We start from the raw sequence: 6,549 nt of genomic DNA on the forward strand, positions 1-6,549 counted from the left end.
AAGATATGAATATCACAGACTAAAATTATTATATTTTAGCTTATCCATATTATCAAAAACATGAAGACTCACGATGGTTAAATATTAATTCTTTGCATACTATGATATAAATTATTAATATTAATTGTAAGAGTGTAATTCATATTAATCTTTATTTAATTGTAAGAGTGTAGTCCATATAAATCTTTATTATATAATAAAATTAAAACTGATTAATGCAATAAATAACGTCAATGGATGACGTAAGATTGTGAAAATTATTATTATAACTAATACAATGAAGTAATATTTGTTGAGGAGTAAAATTGGATAAATCCCACATCGGAAAAGAAAAGAAAAATACATGGGTTAATATATGGTTTGAATACCACCACTTATCAGCTTGAGCTTTTGGTGATGTGAGATGACACAATGTCCCACATAGGTTGCAAAGAAAAAAATGGGGAAGTTTATAAAAGATAAAGGCCCAGTAATCCATTAGCTTCAACTTTTAAGTGGAAATGAGCCCAAGCCCGTATAAGTCCAAATGGAAATTTAATATGGTATCAGAGCCCAAGTTACGCGTATGCGCACCTACGTGCGTGTGCGTACCCACACCACACAAGGCCCAATATGTTCGAGTGCAGCCAAGAGTGCGCCTCGTGTTAGTGTCCCCTCTCGCCCGAGTACAAAAGATGAGCCCGGCTTGAGGTCAATTGTTGAGGGCGGGTGTTTAAGGGCACGTGATAACGTGTAGGTAGAAATAGACCACACGTTGCACGTGAGGGCGGGTGTTGAGGAGTAAAATGGGATAAATCCCACATCGGAAAAGAAAAGGAAAATTCATAGGTTAATATATAGATTAGTTACCACCACTTATCAGCTTGAACTTTTAAGTGGATATGGGCTCAGGTCCGTATAAATCCATGAAAATTTAATAATATTAATATTAACTTTGAAATTAGAATATATTATATCTGAAAATAATTAATTGAGCAGAATACATATCATCATAACCCAAATATGAAACTAAGGATTTTGACTAATACTAAATTCAAATATACAAAATAAATTTATATGCTTGAACAGAATACATTTGCATAAATACGTTCATATAATATATTCGCGCGTAAATATATATGCAATATATTGTAGATAAAATAAATAGTTTCAAGATTGTCATGAGTGATCAACATAATCCTCAGTGGAGATCGAATACTTAATTCTGACCGAACCCAATATTTCAAAAAAAACTTATCAGAAGACTAATTCTACTAAATTATGGTCACATCAAAAATAAAAGTATAACATTAGGAAATAAGGATATCACGAACTACATTTTAAGTTAGTATATTTGAAGTTAATATCTTTAATGAATCTGCTGCAAACTGTTAATTAAATAAATAGGACGTACATTAAGTGAGATAGTTAGTTATAAATGTTTCAGTAAAATATTTAAAATTATTCTAATGTAAGACAAATTATTGTTAAAAATGTGAAATCACTAGTACAATATGACCGTTTAGCGGTGATTGTTATGAGTTTTGCTAGCAATTATTATTGCTACAAAAACCTTTACCAGCAATTAATGAATTGCCACTAGATCCATTGTCGTAAAAGGCTTTAGAGGCAATTTATACAATTGCTGGTAAAGATAAAAATAATCACCACTAAATTTTATACTTTTAATGGCTATTTTTGTAGCAATAACAATTTCTACTAAATCTTACTTAAGTAAAATCTTCTTTTGCGGCTTTTATAATTACCACTAAACTAGTAACCATAACATTGCAAATTACAACAAAATTAACATACTGCTATGACAAGTTAATGCTATGATCTTCTCGATATTTCAGTCAAAAAGTGAAAGAAGTATATTGTGACAATTTTCACATGAATTACAATTTAAAAACTAAAAGATACTCAATCGAGAGTTTAACTCAATTTCTCATCCATTGTAATGATTCATATCCTCATTATTTGAACAAACAAGCAAAATGATTTAAGCATCCTTCACCTAAAATGAAAAAATCTCTAGAGACATCTCTCGTCAGTGTAGAAAAGCCGCAAGGATAACTAGAACCTTTATTGCGAATCTGAGAAGATTGGGAATCCACTGACATTAAATGAATCAACATATGAATTAGCTCTCAGCATTATATATATTAAGATAGAAACATAGTTATGGTTTCAACTGATAGATCTATTACCATCTTATAAACTTTTAGAGTGTGTTTGGATTTAGAAATTTTTTTAACTCAACTCCGCTTATCTTGAATTCAACAACACAATTATTACTTTTTCTATTTTTAAATTTTTTTAACTATTCAATTCAATTTTTAATATTAAATTCTCTCAACTATTCATTACTTTTTTCACAATTCAACAACATAATAATTACTTAATTATTACTTTATCTGAACTATTCATTACTTTTTCACACTTTTTCTCATAATTTAACAACACAATCATTACAAACTAATTAAAAGCAAAACTCAACTCAACTCAACTCTAATACCAAACACATTCTTAATAGTTATGCTCCTCTTTAAGCCAATATGCCTCAACCAATGAAAAATGTATGCTAATCTGAAAATCCAAACTACAATAAAATCTCAGAGATCTCCACAAACCAAATGCAATAAAGAAACTAGACAAACAAGTTTAGCCATATGAATATAACATCTATAAGCAGCTCCTAAGAGAAGAAACCAACTCTGTCTACTCCTATAAATTTAGCAAAATATCAACATCTTTTCTAGAAAGTCACTGTGGAATTAAAAATTAGAGAGACAGCCATGCATAGAACACAAATATTCACATCAAGTCCATAAATACAATTAGAAGTAGGGCTCTCATTACCTCAGTGACTACCCATACTAGTTCAACCTCCATTCTTGCTTGATTGGACCATAGTGCCTTGACTTCCTCCTTTAACTTGTTAAATTCATCATCATGTTGAGAAACCTGTTCATTATCTGATGTTCCTTTGGATGAAGATGAACCCCAGAAACTTGTAGGAGTTGGACCAAGCCCCAGACCACGTAAACTTGAGAGTATATATCATCTTCCATAGCAACACGTTCTGGAAATTGAGAAGTGCTAGGAAGCTCACTCAACTTCTGTTTAAAAATATCCTGAAAGAATGATAACTGTTTTAACTTTCTATTTGTTTAAGCTATATGGACCAACCAATTTTTTAATACTTGATTTTTTCATATTTCATTATATATCTTTTCATTGGTGTAATTGCTACTCATGATATAAAACTCTACGAAATATAAGAACCTTATGACTTCTTACAGATATATATATATATATATATATATATTCACATACCTATATATATATATATTTATATGTAGTTTACTAAATTTAAGTTTTTATCACAAACTATATTTTTTGGCTAAGAAATACACGAATTTTCATTTTTTTTCGTCTCATTTAGCATCCTTCCAAATTTTCGTATGTTTTGCTAATATGACTATGAACAGATGACATGCGGCAAACAGTCACTAATGGTGATTGATGTGGCGAGCCACGTTATTAAAAAATACTAAAATTTCCGAAGCTTGGCCAACCAAAAGTAGAGAGGAAGGTGGCGGCCTCCACAGCTGCTGCCCATGAAGCTTGATCGGAGAAGCCATCGGACCTTCTGTGTGCTTCGACCAAAGCACAGAGGTTTCGATGAAGCTTCTCAATCAAGTCCTCAGATTTGTCTAAGGAATTGTCCGCAACCGTGTTTGCCTTTCGAAAGTAGTTCTCCCGCAATCTACCGAAAAAAGCAGTTCTCCCGCAAATTATTCTGCGTGCAATCATGAATAAAAGACGCAAGTGGTCAAGATCGTGGGCCGTTAGAATACCATCCCGTACAGTACAGCCCACAAATCTTATCTTGGATCGGTGCTCCAATGCGAACGATAATCCGTACGGTCACAACAAATGGCAAAAAATTCATTTGTATATTTTATTTATAAAAAAGGCTGTGGATGGGAACTCCGCTGGAGGAAATCGTGAGAATCGTTTTTGTGCTTTTCAATAAATTTACACGTGTGTACATATGAACCATTAGTCTTGCGCGCGGGGAACCATCAGTTAGCTAGGAATTTTCCGTCCATATGCTTAGAGACGGAAAGTTCCGAATAAATAAATAAATATATATATATATATATATATTTCAAATATAAAGGATGTCTATGATCAAATACAAGAATTCACATCACATTTCCCGGGCAAGGGAGGTAGACCTCCTAAATTACTTCCATGATTGTTACATCTTGGAATGTTAGAGGGCTCAATGACCCTCTCAAACAGAAAATGGTCCACAAGTTTGCTATGGACTATGATATAGGAGTTTTTGCTATTATTGAAACGCGAGTGAAGGAAAATAATTGTAAGAGGATAGTAGAAAAGTGGAAAGGTTGGTACGTGGTGGATAATTATCAGTATGCTAGTAACGGTAGGCTGTGGATTATGGTACGGGAGGATTTGCAAGTGCGCGTACTTAGCAAAACCAGTCAATATATTCATTTGTTGTTGAATGTTCCTAAAGGAGTAGGCTGGATTGCAATTTCTTTTGTCTATGCTTCAAATGATTTGTTGGAAAGAAGAGAGTTGTGGCGTCATCTACAAGCATTATCTGGAAGTATGGGGCACAGTTGGATGTTGATGGGTGATTTCAACGCAGTCAGAGGAATTGAAGAGGTTAAAGCAGTTGGAAGGGAGATAGCCATTGACCAAAGCATGAGGGACTTTGGGGATTTCATCACCTCATCGGAGCTCGGAGATCATCCCTTCACTGGCTGTTACTTCACGTGGAGCAATAAACGACAGGAGGGGTTTCAAGCTAGGAAAATTGACAGGGCTTTGGTTAATGATGCATGGTTCTAGCAGGATTTCGCTTCAACTGTGGAATTTCTCTCACCAGGTATCTCTGATCATAGTCCTGCCATGTTACGTTTCGGTGCCAAAGAGAATGCTGGACCTAAACCTTTGAAATTTTTTCACTTCTGGACTGAACATCCAGAATACATGGATCTTGTGGAACGGGTTTGGCTTGAGAAACAGGGAGGTAACCCCATGACTGTGCTATACAAGAAGCTGAGAAATTTTAAGAGGCACATGCAGGATTTTAATAGATCTAAATTCGGGGATGTGCATGCAAGAGTTGTTGAGTTGAAAACTCAGCTTGCTCAGGTTCAAGCCACTATTCTTGAAAATGACAGCGTACCCTCTGATTTAATTAAGAAGGAGATTGATTTAAGGGTTGATCTATTACAAGCCATTGACAAAGAGGAGAAGCTTCTGAAACAAAAGTCCAGGGTGGCTTGGCTGCAAGCGGGGGATCAGAACACATCTTTTTTCCACAAAGCTGTAAAAGGTAGAATGCTCGAACCTCTATACGGGTACTTTACTCCAGCTCAGGTGCCAAGCTGGAAGGAATGTAGGAAATCAAAGAGGAAGCAGTCAGCTTTTATCAGGGCCTTTTGGGAAGTAAGGATGATTGCGTTGCGGGGATCTCGGCTACACAACTTTCCACTATTCTTCAAAGGAAGGTCTCTCATGCCCAATGTCAGTCTCTGTCCTCCCCTATTACTGAAGAGGAGATCAAATTAGCCTTATTCTCGATAGGGAATGACAAGTCCCCTGGCCCAGATGGCTTCACGGTATATTTTTTCAAGCACGCTTGGAAATTTGTCCATAAAGACTTTCTCGCAGCTATACAGCACTACTTTTCCACGGGTGAACTGCGCAGGGAAGTAAACTCCACGATTATAGCCCTCGTCCCAAAGAAGGAAAATTATGATCGTATGAAAGACTTCCGGCCTATTTCATGCTGCAATGTGGTATATAAATGCATAACCAAAGTGCTTGCCAATAGATTGAAAGTGGTGCTCCCTGATGTTATTAGCTTGCACCAAACGGCATTTGTGCAGGGAAGGAAAATATCTGACAATGTCTTACTTGCTCATGAGCTCGTGAGGAACTACCATAGACAAGGAATAACACCTCGTTGCGCTATCAAAATCGATCTGATGAAAGCTTTTGACTCCTTAAATTGGGAGTTTGTTCTCAATAGCCTCGAGGCCATGGGATTTCCTCACACTTTCCTCAGGTGGATCAAAGGATGCATCACCTCTCCTTATTTCTCTGTGGCCATTAATGGGTCCTTAGCTGGCTACTTCGCAGGTCAAAGAGGACTGAGACAAGGAGACCCCCTATCTCCCTATTTGTTTGTCATTGCCATGGAAGTCTTCTCCAACCTTTTGAACACTGCTGCAGATGAAGGAAGAGTCAGTTTCCACCCAAGATGTAAGTCTATCAAGCTGACTCACCTTTGCTTTGCTGATGACCTGCTCTTATTCACGAATGGGTCAAAAGAGTCTCTTATCGCCATCTTGGATGTGATGAACACTTTCTATAATTGGTCTGGTTTAAAGTTGAATCCTGAAAAATCTGAAATTTTCACGGGAGGCATAGATGAGGAAGGTGTTTTTGAACTGGTCAATTGCTCTGGCTTTAACAGAGGTACTCTCCCAGTACGATATTTGGGGATTCCTCTTGTTTATG

The sequence above is a fragment of the Punica granatum genome, chromosome 6 (genome assembly GCF_007655135.1).
Source record: "Punica granatum isolate Tunisia-2019 chromosome 6, ASM765513v2, whole genome shotgun sequence".
NCBI lineage: Eukaryota > Viridiplantae > Streptophyta > Magnoliopsida > Myrtales > Lythraceae > Punica > Punica granatum.